The 18046-nt window shown below is 40.8% G+C and overlaps 1 long non-coding RNA gene across 1 annotated transcript in view; it reads right to left on the reverse strand.

Annotated features, from left to right (window-relative positions):
* The window catches only part of LOC116783209, a 29098-nt gene extending 11549 nt beyond the window's left edge, over nt 1-17549 (reverse strand). The window contains exon 1 of the long non-coding RNA XR_004355563.1: nt 17426-17549. This is a non-coding gene — a long non-coding RNA (uncharacterized LOC116783209). The remainder of the gene's footprint in view (nt 1-17425) is intronic.
* Nucleotides 17550-18046: the final 497 nt, after the last annotated feature.

The raw sequence follows: 18046 nt of genomic DNA on the forward strand, positions 1-18046 counted from the left end.
GTCTCTGGGCTCCTTTCATGGTCACAACCGAGATAGGGGCACCCTCATCACCTGACCAGGGAAGAGTATTTCCCTCCACTAATCAGTAAATCAACCCTGGTGGACGAGCCTCCAGGAGCTAAAATTTGCCTCTACAAATCTTGCCCCCTGTTAAACCCCCTTCCATCCAAACCACTACTGTCACAGAACTGGAGGGGGTGTCTTCATACTAAAAGCAGCTCTGCCAAGTCAGTGTCCACCTTCCACTGAAAAGAAAGGTCCTGTTCCCTCTCCCCTGCCCCTTAATCCCAGCTGCAGGTACCCTCCTCCCTCCTCATGCTGACTTTGGAAGTCTCATGGCCTTAGGGTGAGCCATCTCACTTGACAGGTTGACATATTTGGCAGTAAACTGTTCTTATATTTGCATATCTATTTGTATGCAGTGTTAGATTTCCACTGGGTCGATTCTCTGAATTGATATGCCCCAGGGCTATCTGATCACCAGAGCCATCCCAAGGGGAATGGGGCAGGAGCACGTGGCAGGACTCAGTGAGATGTGAAACCATAACCAGGAGATGAAGCTCAGTGGTAGCTTAATGTCCTGCCTGCTCCCATCACACACTTCTGTTCCGTCCTTGCACCAGCTCCAGGAGCTGCAGGAGCTGGCTCTGCAGAAAGCCTGATGCTTCCTTGCAGTCCTTGATTCCAGCTGCATTGACAGAAATGCACTTCACTGCTTGCTGTGTAGGCAGGCAAGGGCCACCCACCCTGGTGGGAGGGAGCAGGCAGGGCAGGAACATGGGACCACAGCAGATAGGTGGGACACAGGTGGCTAGAGACACTTTGGAAGAGGAAATCATGAGCTCCAGCTGTGAGATTGCATCCTTGAGAGCCCCTCTGAAAGTGTTCACCGCGTCCCTCTTCCCACATCGCTCGGCACATCTTTCTCCTCTTAAGGAACAAATGTCTCCTTATGGCAAGGGCTGTGGATTGATTTTACAACACATGAAGCCAGCTGAAAACAAAATGTATGTGACAGCTATCACGAAACTGCAGCTTTATCAGTGATGGTTGCCTGGATGTCTAAATAGTGCTGTGAAAAAAGTTCGACATGCTGCGGTGGCAGTCGTCAAACCCTGACGTGATGGGAGGTATCCTTTCTGTCCATGCACACATCCCAGAAGCCAGAACTGTCTTTCTGCATCTGGCTTATAAAAACTTACTTCTCGTGCTACACATATCAATTCAGTCTTGTTTCCTTCTCTGTGATGAACAAATGTGAGCATTTGAGCTTAGCAAGCCGCAGCTGTGAGATACCTCTGACAGGGAATCTGCAAACCCAAATCCCCCGGTCTGATGAATATTCTCAAAACTAAGCACATTCAGGCTCCTGTACCCTGGATATCACATGGGCTTTCACAAGATGTGAGGGACTGGCAAACCAGAACAGTGAGCTTAATTATGAAACAAAAAGAAACTATGAGAGCAACTATGCAGTAGCTAAGGCTACCTATGAAAACAGAGATTAACTCTGCCTTCTTGAGATATGAAGCACTAGCTGTTACAGACCTGGTTTATCACTGTCTTATACCAATTTTATGCTGGTATAAAAACAGTATGATGGAGCTGTGCTGAATAGCCCTAACTATGCATCTCTTCTGTTCTGTCATATACTCTCACAGGCATAAAACAAGCTAATAATTGAGAAAATCAAAGAAAAACCTACTAAAAATGAAATGGTAGAAATGTCAGGCGTGGGGAAAGAGAATCATTATGTTCCTTGATCAATGCACTTTTACTGCAATGATCCAGCCTGAGGGCAACAAAAATTTATTGAAAATCTTAATTTTCAGCAAGATAAAGGCCTTTTGCAAAGCAGCATTAAAATGTCTTTGATAAGTAATTAAACAAGGCCGAAAGTTTTTTAAACACTCCAGAGTTAAACACGCACCTTACATATTTGACCATCTCCATCTTATCACATTATTTAATGATTGCAGCTCTTTGAACCCTGTTCTGTTATTATTGAGCTCATTGTGCAGTACTTTATTGGTTTAGGAGACACTTTGATTCACAGTGACTTACTCACAGCACAATATTCAAGAGAAACAAGCGTGCGACCCGCTCTGTAACAGCAGCACATTGCAAAATCTATCTTCTCCACGATGCACGGGTTCACGCCACGAGAATTCATATTTCTTCTTTAAAATTATACGAGTCTTTCTCAAGTGTAAAAGGCATTAGGAAGTGCACTTGAAAACACTCTGGAGTTCAGGAAATGCCAAGGAACCTCATTTCTGAGCGTGTTTATTTGCACAGAAATGTCAATATGCAGAGTGACTGCTGGGCTAGAACAATGCAGGAAAAGAGCCTCCAGAAAGGGGGCCAGCATGGCTGGAGTGAGCATATTGTGAGGAAAGTACACCTTGCATGGTAGCAGGACTTTCAAATAATGACTTCATTTAATTGCATCTGTGATCGGTTAATCTTAACTATTTAAAATATTCCTCATGAGATTGCTTCAAAGAAATATTTGGCTTGCATTAAGTCAGTAATAATCAGTGGCAATCTTACTTTTACAGTAAATGTACATGAAGTTTATGAGCAACTACACAGTGGGACATAAAGATATCTATTTGTAATTTCCAATTTTTATGAGTTTTCTCCAGGAAAAAAAAACCAAAAAACAAAAACCAACTTTTGTGAAGCCTATTTACCCAAGTAGATACCTATATACATTCATTTACTGTAAGCAAAAGCAGACTTATGTCATCCGTAATGTTTACTTTGATTAACTATAGATTGTTTGCCCTTTGATTGCTGCTAATGTTCTGTGGAAACATTTGTTTTCCTACAGAGTTAATGTATTAAGGGACAAGGTATTGCCTTTTTTTAATTTTTTTTTTTTTTATTTAAAAAGCATTTTTGTTTAAAAGGGAAAAAAAAATCCCAAACAAACAGATTTCCCAGTCTCTCACCTGTTCACTGTAGGAGTGTGCATGAACACAGAGACCTGGGATATGGAGCTTATTAAGGAATAAGGGAGAATATTTTTGTGAAGAGCATTCTGATAAATTATTGGCAACAAACCACTTGTCCCTCAGGACACACAGCACTTGTGTTTCTATTGGTAAAACCTGGAGGGAACCTGTTTTAAGTTTACCTACTATTTATCCTGAAAGGTTTTAATAAAGACTTAACCATAAAAGGGTTCCCAAGTAATGACTTGTGGATGGTGAATGTATCCCAATCCAAGGAAAATAACAATTCTGCTGCATATTTCAGAATCTTTGGGATTAAGAAGGTGGCCAGTGGAATTTATGAAAAGCAGTGTAAATAAATACATCAAGATCTGATCATTTGGAAGTTGTTTCTCATAATTGCTCTTTCCTCTCCTTTTTGCCTTATTTATTGCTCCCTGTTGTGCAGCCCAGACTATTTTCTTTTGCAAAAACTGGGCAGTCTGTGAGCTGGTGCAGAGACACGGGTTGGGATGGGCTGGTCCCACCTCGATGCACTCAAAGGGTTTCAGCCTTCCTGGAGAACCCTCCAAACATGCCTTCTCTGGAAAAATCAAAAAATGAGGGCTCAGGATTTCGCTGTTGATGTTAAGAGAGGTGCTGTACCTGTTGCAGGTGAGGGCTTCATCACCCTACAGTGCTGCCCACGTGATGATCTTCCTTCCTTCGCTTTCCGTGGAGGAGCTTTTTGACAGCAGACTTTTTTCCACCTGAGAAATGGAAGCAGCTGTGCCATTGATCTTTCCCACCAGAGGTTTCCAGTGGCAGCTGTGCTGCAGCAGCACTGCAGAGCTTGAGGAGTCCACTGCTCTCACACCACAGAGACAGAGAAAGGCACGTGGGCTTGAAGAGCCTTTCGAGAGACTCTTGAACCTGAACTTGGTTGCCTCTGTGCCTGCTGTGAATGAAAGCAAAGAGCCCATCGGTCCTGACAAAACTCACATTGCAGGAAGGGGAGTTTAAATCCTGAGCATGTTTTGCTTCAAGGCTGTGCAGACATCTCCATTTGGTCACTGCTCTGTCTTTTTATTCCAGCACTGTTGTAGGAATGTAAATCAGGACCAAGAAGGAACAAAATGGCTGTTCCTAAATAGATGCTTAAGTTATGGCCATCAAATGTAAGTTTTAATTATCATTCAGATAATTGAGTACTAACATTTTTTGTCTTTTGTTTCAGGCTGTAATTATCTCATTTTACACCTTTATGGTCACTGCTTGTTTTCATGGGCAGATTTTGTGCAGTACCTCACACTGAGTTAAAAAATCATCTGAAATTACTAGCATCATAATTAGGACTGGAACTAGGAACAGCTCTCCCTAATAATTACCCATATGATTAGTAACTGTAATTTATGTTGGCCTTTATCACCATGACTTTTACAAAAAGCAAACAAACAAAAACAGGTCAACATCCTCATACTTCCTTTTTGCCAAACCTGTCCCCTCTCCTACTGGTTTCTATGAGCTGTGGCCACACAATGGGAAAGCTGTGACCTGAGCAAAAGTACTTTAAACAATTAAAAAATTGTGATTTTTTTTTCCCCCAAAAATAAGTTTTTATATTTGGAGGAGTTGCAAGCTTGCTTTTTCAGAGCTAATTGTAAACCCCAGATGTTTCACGTTTAAATCACTTTCCATGAGCCATGAGGTCTGGTGATGCACTCAGGCAGGTCCTAAGGTTTACAGGCTTGGGACCATCTGTTAGAACATCCATATGTTGTCACTCTGTCCTTTCAGTGCTGATTCAGACATTAAAAAATTCTACTTTTATGATTTTACAATGTGTTTTACATTACTATTAAGATACAAATAAAATCCAGAAAGTTAATACATATATATGAGCATATCATTAATACCAATGTTGAATGACTAAGTAAGATAAGAGTTCTTTTTCTCCTCCCTTGCATTTTCATGGAATAAGAAACTGGTAATATGCCTGAAAAACCTCCTTTATAATGTTGCTTCACAATCACTGACTAGAGAGATCAGAACATTTCCTGAAATAATGTGGTTTGCACAAAGTCACAGTAGAGATCAAATAGGAGAATTGCACCATGTCCCAGTTGAGATATGTGAGTCTTTTGACCACTAAATTTTCTCTTTTGTAATTTTGAATATTTCCTCCAAAAGAACATAATCAAGATACCTCCATATATTTTATTGTGCATACATCTGTATTTATATACATACCCACATATACAGCAAGTGCAAAGATTTTGGTTGTTTCAGATGCAACCTCAAAAGCAAAATTACTTCAGAAAATTCAGAAATGTAATTTTTCTTTGAAGCATAAAAAAGTGTGAATAAAGATTAGATTTAGAAAAACAAAAATTACTATGGAACAATGTGCAGCAACAATAAGCAAGTGTGTTTTTATCACAGTGTGGTTGGATAGTCACCTACAGGCAGTGTGGCAGGTGTCCTTGAACACCACTGAGTTCTGCATGCCAGTGGCTCTTCATAATTGTTAACTGAAATGTATAGGAAGGTAAATTAAATAAAATAAAGGGAATATCAGAGTATCAGTTGTAATAGGCCATTGTAAGCTATAGAGCCACAACGTGTTGTCTGGCTTACAGTGTATCCGAAGTTCATCTGGAAGTTGAAAGGGACCGCAGGAAGACATCTAATACACCTGAGTGATAACAATGTAAATCAGGTTTTGTGGTAATTAAGGCATGTGTGGTGAAAACAGAGGCAGATGCGTGTTTAGATAAGTGAGTTATGCGAGATATGGTAGGTGCTGAAACTTCAAGAATTGATTGCCAAATTTGTTGCTATTCCCATTCAGGGCAGATATCTTAGGGTATGAGAAGAGTCATCCAGCAGCATTTCTCTCAACATGTACCAGTGTAATGATTAGTAAAACATCTGAAAACACGCTGTGCAGCCCTCTGTAGGACTGACTGCTGGCATGGCCCAATAATTTTGCCTTGTATTTTCTCTTTTACCTCCTGGTCTCCTAAAATGATATTCTTCCACTTTTTTTTTGTCCCAACCCCCTGATTTTGAAGACTGAAATGAAATATACTACTCGGCCTTCATTTCTCTGGGTCATTAGGAATATTCACTTGCTGAGAGTTAATCACACATCAAAGAGGCATTTTGAATGGTCATTTTAACCCTGCGACACTCTGGTATGTACCAAAGAAAACTGTATTGGCAAGGATCAGTGTTATTCACAATGCTATCTTCCCAGCTTTGTTTATGGCAAGAACCTATGCTTTTAATTTATCATAGTTCACTTCTGAAGCCTGGTGTTGTCATGTAAAGCCAAGCAGAGCAGATGTTGTTATGACGATGATTATTAACATTATTATTGATGTTGTTTGTAAATGAAAGCCTGTTCAGGAGAGCAGTTACATGCCTGCTTTAGTCCCGTGGAGCTGAAAGGACCACTGAGCTCCCTGTGCTTGTTTAAAGGCTGTTTTAAATAGGGATGAACCTGAACATACGTTTAAGTGCTTCACTGAACTGGAGCCTACGAGAAGTATGGAAAGTCTCATTTTCTTCACGGGGCAAACCTTTGTTCATTCCAGCCAGACCATGCAGGCATAAATCACACTGAGCAGCCGAAGAGGTATCTCCCTGCATAAATTCCCGGATTGCTCAAACTTAACACCTAATTACAGAGCTGTGAACCCAGATACACTGAAGGCGGTTTGAAAGGCTGCCTGAAACATCATGGGTTGAGATGCCTTTGTCGGGAGCATTGTGCTGTGATGTGTAACGTGGGTAGATTCCTGTGGGATGTTGACAGTTTGTGGGAAATGCATGTAGGAGGAACTGGGTTATGAAGACCAGGGGGTTTAAATTTTTTTTTCTTTCTTTCTCTCTCTCATTGTACTGTATGTGGGCTTGGAGATTTTTTGGGGGGTTTGGTCTGGTTTGTTCACTTTTTAAGGTATGGGGAAGGAAGAGCTTTTGGTTTTGGACAAATCTGGCCACTACGTGCAGCATGTCATGAGTCACCTGTTCCTGAAGGTTCGATACTACACTGGTCTTATCCTCCCAAAAGGATGCTAGTTGATGCTCCTGAAAGCTCTTTTGTTCCTTTTTTTTTTTTCTCATGGCGTTTATATTGAGTGATAATCACTTAAAAAGCTATGGATTTATGTAATAAATTAATTAGCTCTGCAATGTTTCCTCCGCTCTCTGCCTGCCAGTCTGTCTCTGCTGGGACTTGTTCAGTTTTTTTCCAAACAGTTACAAATAGCTCTCAGTATTATTATTTGCTTTTAAATAATCTGTCAGGAAAATTTTTTTTTTTCCCTTTCACACCAGAAGAGGATTTTTTCCTCTCTGTTATTCTGGCCTGAGGCACAGGGCAGGCACGCTTTGGGTCTGCACTGGCAGTGGGTTTTCCACATGCAAACATGCAGAATTTAAACTTCACTGGCTTACAGCAGCGCAAGGAAAAGTCCAGAAGCTTTGCCATTGTAAAAGGATGAATTTTACCTTCATGAACAGCTTGTCACTAGTATCAACAGGGCATGAGATATCATATCCAAAGTAGTAATGCCACTAGTTATAGGAAAACAAATTTCATGGCACTCTCCCTCCCATACTTTCCTCTCCTGAATGTATGCTGGAATTGGCATATTATATCAGACCAGGATCTGTTTAATCTAAAGATGATGTACACACAACTTCTTGAAAAATATTTCTTGAACTTAATGAATTTGCATATTCTAATTTTCTTTATAAGTGTTTAGTCCATTTTAATGCTGCTATAACAAAGAGTACAGAGAATAATTTTGTATTTGTGTTGTGAGAAAAAATGCAGTCTTTTATCATTCCTTATGGATTTTAATCATGTAATGTTTCCACTTTTTGAATGAGAGAAACATTGAATAGGAGCACAGGATATTTCATTTGTATTAGAGTCATCATATTGCAACCTCTAATATATTCCCTCTTATTTCATCTTTAAATTAAATGGACCTAATCCTTTTTATCTTTTCACATAGAAAATTCTTCATTCCTCTACTTATTTTAATTATTTTTTATCTGAATCCCCTCTGCTACTGTATTATCTCCTCCAAATGCACTGACCAAAGCTGAACACAGTGTGCCAGTTGGCAGTGTATTATTCATTTACCTATCACATTATACTGTTTATAATGTTTTCCTCCCTGTGTCTTTCGCCTCATAATACATAATTTGTCTTTTTTTCTCCCACAGATTACATACTCTGCAGAAGCTTTCCTGCAGAGTTGTCATCAGGAGTGATCCAACCCTTTTCCAGACTGTCACAGTTTATAAGTCAACAAAATATCTGCGACTTTCCAAACTCTTCTTACTGATTGTCATTGTTTTTCATTTATCAGCATGTACTGGGCTGACATTCTCCTGTAAGGGTTGTCACCATGTTTTTCCTCAATTTTAGCCAATACTTTACTGTGTTCAGTTTTTGGCCCCTCACTACAAGAAAGACAGACATTGATGTGCTGGAGTGAGTCCAGAGAAGGGCAACGGAGCTGGGGAAGGGTCTGGAACACAAGCCTGGTGAGAAGCAGTGAGGAAGCTGGGGGTGTTTGACTTGGAGAAAAGGAGGCTCAAGGGACACCTTATCACTCTCTACAACAACCACTGAAGGGAGGTTGTAGCCAGGTGGAGATTGGTTTCTTCTTCCAAATAAAAAGGGATCTACCAAGAGGAAACAGTCTCAAGTTGCACCAGGGGAGGATGAGACTGGATATTAGGAAAAAATTCTTCACAGAAAGGGTTTTCAAGCATTGAGACAGGCTATCCCGAGGGAGTGGTGGAGTCACAAACCCTGGAGGTGTTTAAAAGAACAATAATTGGTCTTCTATATAATAAATTATTATATATTAAAGTGTAAATGTGGCAGCCAGGGACATGCTTTAGTGGTGGACTTGGCAGTGCTGGGTTAACAATTGAACCAGATGATCTTAGATGTCTTTTCCAACTCAAATGGCTCCAGGATTCTGTGTGTTGTGCCTGTGTGTTGTTCTGAAGATGCACCCACATAACTGCATAGCTTTTTCCTGGGTTCATTCCCATCAACAGCCCTGCTAGAAGATATGGGACACCCCACCTCAGTTCCTGCCGGGCCATTTGGGTTGTTTGTTCTTACTCTTCATTTCACGCCTCTGTGCTGCGCTCCCGCTGTTAGTGCAGAGCTGTTACTGGAGCTCATGCAGGCACATCTGAGCTGCCTTTGAACTTGCTAGCTCAGGTGAAGCTGGCAGCAGAAGGCAGTGTGGGAGGCTGAGAGCCCTCCTGGCTTGCACAGCCTCCGTTAGGTAGCTGTGATGATCTCCGTGCTGATACACCTACCCTCCTGCAGTGCGGGAACTACACCAGCAAAAAAAAATTACTCACGTAAAGCTCCTCAACCTCCAGCTGCACCTCTGAGTGCAACTTGTTCGTGGTCTTCATATCTCAGCTGTGAGGTGTGTTTCTCCACAGGTGTTGAGCAGCCACTCCAGAAAGAATGAAAAAGACTAAAACACATTATCAGAGGCTTTTGGTTAGCTCTAGTGCATAATATCCACTGAGGTAACTCCAATGATTCCAGGTTCTTTTAGGCCTCCATGTAGTAAAACTCACAATCAGTTGCTTAATATTAAGCTACTGCCAGTGGGATTTTTCCTGTGCTCAAATGCAAATGCATGCTCCTATGTTGGGCTCAGTGACGTCTCTCTGTTTAAGTACCTGGCTGAAGAAATCAGCTATTTTATGGGATGCAACCTTTACACTTTAATTTCTGAAAAGTTCCTTTCTATAGCACGCAGAACAGCTACAGGTTCTGTGACTGCGTGGTACAAAGGCTACTTACTGATAGCTGGAAATGTTGGCTGCACTACCTTTATAAACTCGGGCCAAAACCATTCATATTAAGCAATAATTTAAGCAACATTAGGAGGAATGGAGAGAGCACATGGCCAGTTAGTCACCAGAGGTACATACGTATGCAGAAAGTAAATCCCCAACCTGTTATAGTAATGCACTTGGTTACTGGAAATGCAATACGAGCTTACTTTCATGAGCAAGGATGAAAGAACTTGTTTAACCTTTGTACAGCATTTTCCACCCACACACACAAAAGTGACATCAGATGCTTCATATAGGTAAAAAACAAGTCAGCATTTGGGAGACTCCTGAACGAGAGACAGAGATAAGCCCTTACCTCTGAGTTTGTGCATTTAACTTGCTTTGTGTTCATGGTGGGCCACTTGCAACTTCTCGCTACTTATTTCTGCATCTTTATGACTGACACAGAAATAAAACCCTTCAGACCTGTGCTTAAAGCACTGGGCGCAAAGCACTTACTAGAAGGTATTTTTTGTTTGTGCAACCAGTATAAAGTAAGGTTTTTGCGTTTAAATTGGGGAATATTTTAGTTTCTGATGTGCTGTAGATTGAACCACTGGCACTGAAGAGGGATTTTCACCAGGTCAGTCATTAGCTGGCCTTTGAGTGAGAGCATAAAAGCCTTGGAATGGGGGTTTAAATGAGCCTCACTGAGACAGCTAAGCAAGACACAGGCTGGAAGCATCTGGCTCTGTGCAACACCTGGGTGGATTTCAGTCTATTCCAGCATCCTGCAGGATTTCTGAAGTTCAGGGTTTCTAATCTTTCCAGAAGAACTCCGTGCTAACATTTTGTCTTACTTTTGGAACAGGTTGAGGCTTAGTTCCAATGTGTCCCAGCATGCAACAAGAAAGCATTTGGCTTTAATTGACATTTTTGACCCATATGAACACTCTGATTTCTCTTTCCTCCCTCCTGCCCTCCTCCCACCCCCCAAAATTGTTTGATAATAAACTTTGAAGTCCTGAGAGATGTAGCATGTGTTTGTGAAGGGAGAAGGTGGGGGTGGCGGAGGTGGTGGAAGGAGCTCAGTTTGTCAACACAACAGCCAGGAAGCAAGTTATTTATAAGGCTTGTGGTGGAGAGGGGGCCAGCCCACGTGTTTTTAAAAAAGATCTTAACTAATCTCATGGTACAGCTAATTCTGCTATTTGTAAATACGTTTCCCTTGCAGTTTTGGTGGACAGAGGGAGAGCTAAAAGAGGACCATGGTACAGGGCATGGCAGGTCTATCTCAGCACCTCTACACCTGGGTGCTGCCCCATGCAGATGCCCATCTTTCTCTGGACTTCAGTGATGCTTCTAAAAAGGACTGTGCTATCCCTAGAGAAAGTAAGAATAGAGGTACAGTGGAACTGATGCTTTCTCAGAATTCAAAAACCCTTTATTTAAATAATGCCTCTGACAAATGTTCAGCCTAAATTTTGAAGAGTTCTTAAACCACAGAATGTACCATTGTCAGCTGGGTTTCATGACTCTAGCAAAGAGGAAGTTGACTGTGAGAGGCACATGACCATGAGACTATACTTGGCTGGACTGACATCAAAAGAAGTGAATTTTTGACACATAAAGATTTTTAAATTGACTGGTTAAGTACAGTCACATTTAGATTTATTTTCCTTTTCTGTGTAGAGCATATAGTGAGCCATTCTTGTGGACTGAACAGCACTCTCAGTCCCATGACACATGCATGACACAGACTTTACACTGCTGCTACATTCCTCCAGTTCAACAGCCATGTGAAGACTGTATCATCCTCAGCTAAAAAAAGTCAAAAAAATAACTTTATCTCAGGAGAGATAGTCTGCAATTTAATGCTTGGCCCTTCAACTCAAATCACATGTGTGTGCATTTATATGTATATGTACATATATATGCATAGATACAAACATATATATATATATACACAACAGTATTGAATTATTAAATACAGTTATACTTTAATTTCATTTTCTTATAGTAAAAAAACACCAAACCACCCAAGTCCATCTCCTTTTTTTTGCCTTAAAGAGCAGTAAAAGACATAAACACATGACACAAGAGATCAAATCTCAGGGAATATGCATGTATTTGTACTTCATTTTTATATTTGGAAAAGTAGATTTAAAAAAAGATACATTTTCGATAATAATAATAATAATAATAATAGCTAAAACTCCATGCTGAGGTCTACCTTGTTAAAGAAAAAGCAAGAAAAGAGAAGTTGCAATAGGAATTGCAGTAGAAACCTCCCTGAGTTACATCCATTTACTGGTTAGAAAACTAAAACCACTTAAGGGCATGCCCTGCCCTTTGTCCCACTGGGATCCTGCAGAGCTCTGGCAGAGCAGCAGTGGGAGCTCCAGCTGGGGACATGCCATCACCCCGGTGCAGAAACTTCACAGGTAGCCTGGAGTGAAATTTCTGGGTGAAATTCTGGCCCTATTGACATTGGCAGGTGTTTTGCAACTGTCTGCAATGGAGATAGAATTTAATCCTCTTTGTCCAGAAGAGAAGCTAGGAACCAGAATTAATACCCAGGTACAAAACTGCAAGAGTTTTACATTTTTCGGTATCAGGGAACCTGTTCCTGGCCTGGAGGATCACGGGATGAACCAGGAAAAGAGGTAATGGAACAAAAACCAGGGATCATTTCACTGATTTCCTGCTGTTCCAGAGAGGTAGAAAATTGAGATCAGTGATAATTTATATGTACCTTGCTGGCAAGATTTACCAGATTTTCCCACACTTGAGACTGAGAGAATGCATTTGACAACTTTTACTCTCATTAACACAAAACAAAAGATATGCAAGAGCAAACTTGAAAAGCTACATTTTGAAAAGAAGTTTAAAAAGAAACAAATGTTTGGAAAAGAACTTTCAGGAGACAAACACTTAGGTACCCTAAAATGCAGGACACTCTGTGGTCTTTCAGTCCTGCATACAATGATGGAAATTGCTACACTCCCAGCATCATCATGAAGTGTGTTCATTCACAGCCAGCAGAACATGACACTGGTAGGACACTAAAAGGAGCACTTACTTAAAAGTTACAGTTTCTACTCAGTCTGTGAAGTCTTACAAACAGGGAAAGATTAAATGGAATTCCTATTAAATTTATATATATATTTATATTTTTTTATATATATATATGTAATAGATATTCTAGCAAGCAACTCTGTTTCACTTCTCAGGCCAATTAGAACAGAAACATATTTAGGGATGCATAGAGAAATTATATTTCCATTTTAGTAATAATAATAATAATAGACTGTACAAACTTCCATTTCAGCCTTTAGCTTTATTTTTAATCTAATATTTATATTTCTGGATGGAAAAAATGCATCAGCAAAAGCTGTCCTGGCCGTACAAAATACAAAAATTGTCTCTAGTAATTTGCAAAGATGTCTGAGCCCATCATTCCTCTCTGGACAGTTTGTTGGTTGTAACATAGTGCTGTTCTTCCCAGAGGAACATAAATATTGTTTTCTCTGGAAAGTATATGAGGCTTCTTGACTTTAATACTCTCCAACATTTTTATCAGGATAATCTCTATACTATGTCCTTGTGTTACCTAAAATAAATGAAAGCAAGCAACATCTGAGTCTCTCCACTATGATTTCTGGCTGGTATTTTCCCAGGAATAAATTCAGGCAATCAAATCCCAGTACCTCCACTCCAGTTCAGTCGTGATAATACAATTTTGTGCTTTCAGCGTTGGATTGTAGCTTCTTGGGATTTTACCTGTGTTTTGAACCATGACCAACAAATGATAAATTGATCTCATCTGCAGATACTATCAGTATAACATGTTATAATAGCTATGGATAATTATTTAAATTGAGTACAAGCAATTCAAATAAGACATTTTTCTGTAAATTTATTTTTAAATGATACGTAATTATCTTAAATTGGGAAAAGTGTTTAAACTGGCAAGCAAACTAATTGAGACAAATCTCTCAAAACCATGATCTCTTGTCTAGAAGAGGAAATGTTATAGTAAGACTGGCAGTGGATGAAACTATAACATTTGTAGAAATTAATTATACAGACAGTCTATAATACCTTTACCAGTACATTAGTCAATCATTTCAAGTTAGTATGTTCTTTCAACATTGAGTATGGATCCAAATCAGAAATCCGTGCTTCACGTGTTTAAAAAATGTTTGGGTTTAAAATTCTCTTTCTCTATGCATTTTATGGACTTTGAGTAGGACTGTTTCAAAAATTCCATCCAGAGCAGTTTCCAGCACCAGTGATCCATACATGAAGCTGTGTGCTAGCATTGATCAGGCTGTGTTGCAAGTATTGTGAAACTGCAATATTTGTTTTGAAAAGGCACAGATCCTGAAGCTCGAAAGTCTCAGCCACTTTTTTTGATTAACAAATGATTTCTAGCACTAAAGCATTAATTTTTTTTTTCCTGCACAAAACACGGGCTTGACGTAAAAATTATAATTAGACTTAACTTTTTATTTTCTCATTTGGATATTTGTAGGGCAGAGGTGATATTTAATCATGAAGGAAAGAGTTTTTCATTCTCAACCTACCAAGCTGTGGTGCTGCCCAGCTGCCCTGCAGGAATCTCTCACGTCTCCCATGTACCAGGCAACAGCAAATGAGCCCATGAGGTGGCTCTTCCTGCTCAGATGACCAGCTGGGTAACAGTTAATCCTGACATTTTAAACAGAACTGACAATTCAACAATGGTTGCTACAGCTGTGAGAGAGTTCATTATGCCAAGGGACTGCTCCTACAATGCACAATGGAAGTGGATCTGGGGAGGATTTCAATAAAATAGGAGCTGAGCTGTTTGGAGGGACAACGTGGAAGATCAGATGGAGTTGGGAGCGTGAAGGCTGCCTTTGTGTAAATATGAACTTACGAAAAGAGATTGTGGATGGAACTGAATTTCACCAGGGAGGTGAACTCCCCATGCACAGTCACTAAGTGGGCCAAGCTTCCCTGTCAGACTTGGATTTTGCCAAACTAACAGCAGTGTGAGGAAGTTTCAGGCAGAGCTGTGGTACAGAGAAGCAGCTCGGGAGGCCAAATAAACAACAAATCAACAGAGTATTGGACACCTAGAAAGAGCAAATGTCATAATTTCTTTTCTTCATTTAATGGATCCTGGAAGACAAACTCTCTGTTCAAGATAATCTGACAAAGTAGATTTCAGCCATGCTGTATTGGCATCCTTAGAAAGTCCTTGCCTAGATGTAGGTTGATTATTAATATTGAAGAAAGGTGGGCAGACAGTAATAGTCTGCAGGACAGAGGCTAAAAAAATTATTGCAAACTATATAAAAATATATATTAGGCCACTGGGTGAGCTGTGCAGCACCCTGGTGTTGTATGACCCTGCCTAACAAGAGATGTATGCAAAGCAACTTGCACATTGAGTCCTTAGAAGGCAAAGAGCACATTAAACCACATCAAGACCTCTGTGAGCTACTTCTAAAATGTTAACAAACAGCTTGCTTAAAGAGCAGTGGCAATGATAAGAGAGACAGAGATAGAGAATGTAATTGGCTAAAAATAATTTTACTGCCAGAATGGTCTTTTGAACTGCTTACTGTAGCTGCCCAGCAAGTTATTTGCAATTTCAGGCTGTGTTTAGCAAAGTTTCATTTGAAACAAAACAAAAAAGAAAACAAAAACAGCTATAATCCTGTGTATCTGCTAAAATAGTACTAGCTGACAAGAGGAAAATATGACTTGGCCAGTAGTATTACCAGCTTTTGATCTTTTGGAAAATTTAGAATGGATGAAAAAAAGAGGGAGTGTATGAAAGGTGTCTGATGTTGTGCTAGTGAAGGGGGTAGGAGGTGAGTGGGTTGTGGTGGTTGTTGTTTTTACATTGTATTAATAAATTTTTTTCAAGATTGACTCGTGTTGGTGATCTCCTTTCTGAGACAAAAGGAAGAAGCCAGTCCCGCCTGCAGCCTGTCAGCTCCCATCCCGGCTGTTGGGATAAGTGGGACACAGGGTTTTAGTCCCAGGCGAGACACTGAAGGTGAGACTCTTGGAGGCATCACAGTGGCCTGGCTTCAAAACAGGTGTCAGTAAGGTGCAGCACCTCACTGTGCCAGAGCTGTGCTTGGAACAGGCACTTCCTAAAGTGCACGGACCTCCCCGAGCTGAAACGGACCCTCAGGTGTTGGCAGGGATGTGCTGCTGGTGTGTGGCCCTTCAGAGCACCACTAACCATGGAACTGTTTCACCCCTCTGGCACAGGGGTTGCTCTCCCCAAGCAGGAAGACAGAATCATAGAATGATTTGTGTTGGAAGGGACCTTAAAGATCACGGGCAGGGATTGGATAGGCACAGTGCTCTGTGGGTCCTGAGAAATGATCTCGGTAATAATCTTCTCAGAAATAATCCGAGAAATAATTTTGGATCAGCCAGGACTATGCTTTAATTAGACACAGTAGCATTGTTTGGAAAATCTGGCAATGGATTGGCCATGGCTGATATTAAGAGAAACTGGATAATTATGAGACAGGCGCTCACATACGGCTTTTTTTCATTGTTCTCTGTGCAATCCAGTGCCTTCAGAGAATAGCTGTGTTGTTTGTTTATTGTTGTTATTAGCTTTTATTAGATTCAATGAAACCTACCTCGGAGTCCCTCTGTTTTTCAGTTTCTCATTTGACAGCATTATTCGTACTGAGGAAAATTTCAATATATTGTAGAAATTATTATAAAGTAAATTAATATAGGATAAATAATTAAAATTCCTTATACAATATTTAAATAAATAATGACCAATTGTTGGAAACATGTTAAATGTGGATACTTTTGCAGCTGGCTGAGGGGATAACAAGCAGGTTTAGCAGCTATGAAATGTTTACGTTTGTGGTATCTACAGGAAAATTGAGGAATTCTTTTTATACAAACTAAGCAACACCTTGACTAAGACACAGTTTTGAGGTGAAGATCTGTAGCAGTTCTAGCAAATGGCTGACACTGCATCTACGTACCATGGTAGCTAAAATGATCTCTTTTTATAAATGTAAAATATCTGTAGAGCTGAATGATATTTGTTTGCTGTGCAATTAAATCATTGATGTTGACATTTCAATTATCATCACGAGCCTTCAGCCTGAACACCCCACTGAGATGGATGGAATCAGCTCACAACAACACAGAGCCCTTCCCTTCCTTCAGGCTGTCTGAAGAGCTGGGCATAATTCCCTGTGCTAGACTCCTGTTCAGCTAATGTCTGGAAGGTTGCTTCATCACAAAATAGGTTGTTAATGATGGTTTAGTTCCCAGCACAGTCCCACCTTTCCCCACTGCAAACCAACTTCAGGTGCTGAGGGCCATGATGACCACTTGCATTCACTGCATTTCTTCAAATGAGATCCATGTCCCCCTGCTGTCAACTTCTTCCCCACTGTCACAGGAAACTTTCTCCTATGTGCCAGTCCTGTACCTGCTACTCCCAGATCTTTGTTTGCACATCTTGTTGCACATCTGCCACACCAGAGCCCTGTGAGAAGGCCGGTTGCTGCCTCCAATACAGGACCTGGTGCGTCTGCTGAGTGCAGCAAGGGTGCAGCACACACACAGCCAGGATTTTTCATCTCCTGAAAGGGGCTTACCTGGGTCCTGCAGGACAGTCCGTGGCTCACGATGTGGCCCTAAGCCACCACCTCTCCCCTGTTTCATGCTGTGCTGTGATATATTTCCGTGATCATGTCCCATTGTTGAGCAAAGGCACCGGTGATAGGCCTGATACTGAAGGTGGGGGAAGACCAGCCAACTGAGAAAGGGGAAGGTGGCACATTCAAAGCAGAGTTGGCAGTTTTGTAAAGCTGACATCAGCAATGTAAATGTCTGGACATATTACCCAATACATCTCAAAGGTTTCATCAGGAGAAGGCAAGAAACGCTGGTTTCAAGAATGGAAAATTTAGAGCAGTTCTGTCCTGTGTGGTGAGATAGTTCAGTCTAGAAAGCAGATTTTTGTAGGGTACCTCACATTTGTGCACCATATCTGAAGGCACTCCTTGGCTCTCATGCAGTCCAAGTGCTCTTCCCAGTTATGAAGGGGTCGTTCACACAAGAGTCAGAGGGTGGACGGACACACTGAAATCTGCCCGAGCCTGCAGCCAGACCTGTGCAGGGGGCTCAGTGGGGCTGCAAACCCTCTTCATTCAGGGTGTCTGACACTTTTCCCCTTCTTTCTCTGTAGCTTTTAATTTTTTTGTAGTTCCTCCTCT

This window comes from Chiroxiphia lanceolata, chromosome 2, assembly GCF_009829145.1.
Source record: "Chiroxiphia lanceolata isolate bChiLan1 chromosome 2, bChiLan1.pri, whole genome shotgun sequence".
NCBI classification, from domain to species: domain Eukaryota; kingdom Metazoa; phylum Chordata; class Aves; order Passeriformes; family Pipridae; genus Chiroxiphia; species Chiroxiphia lanceolata.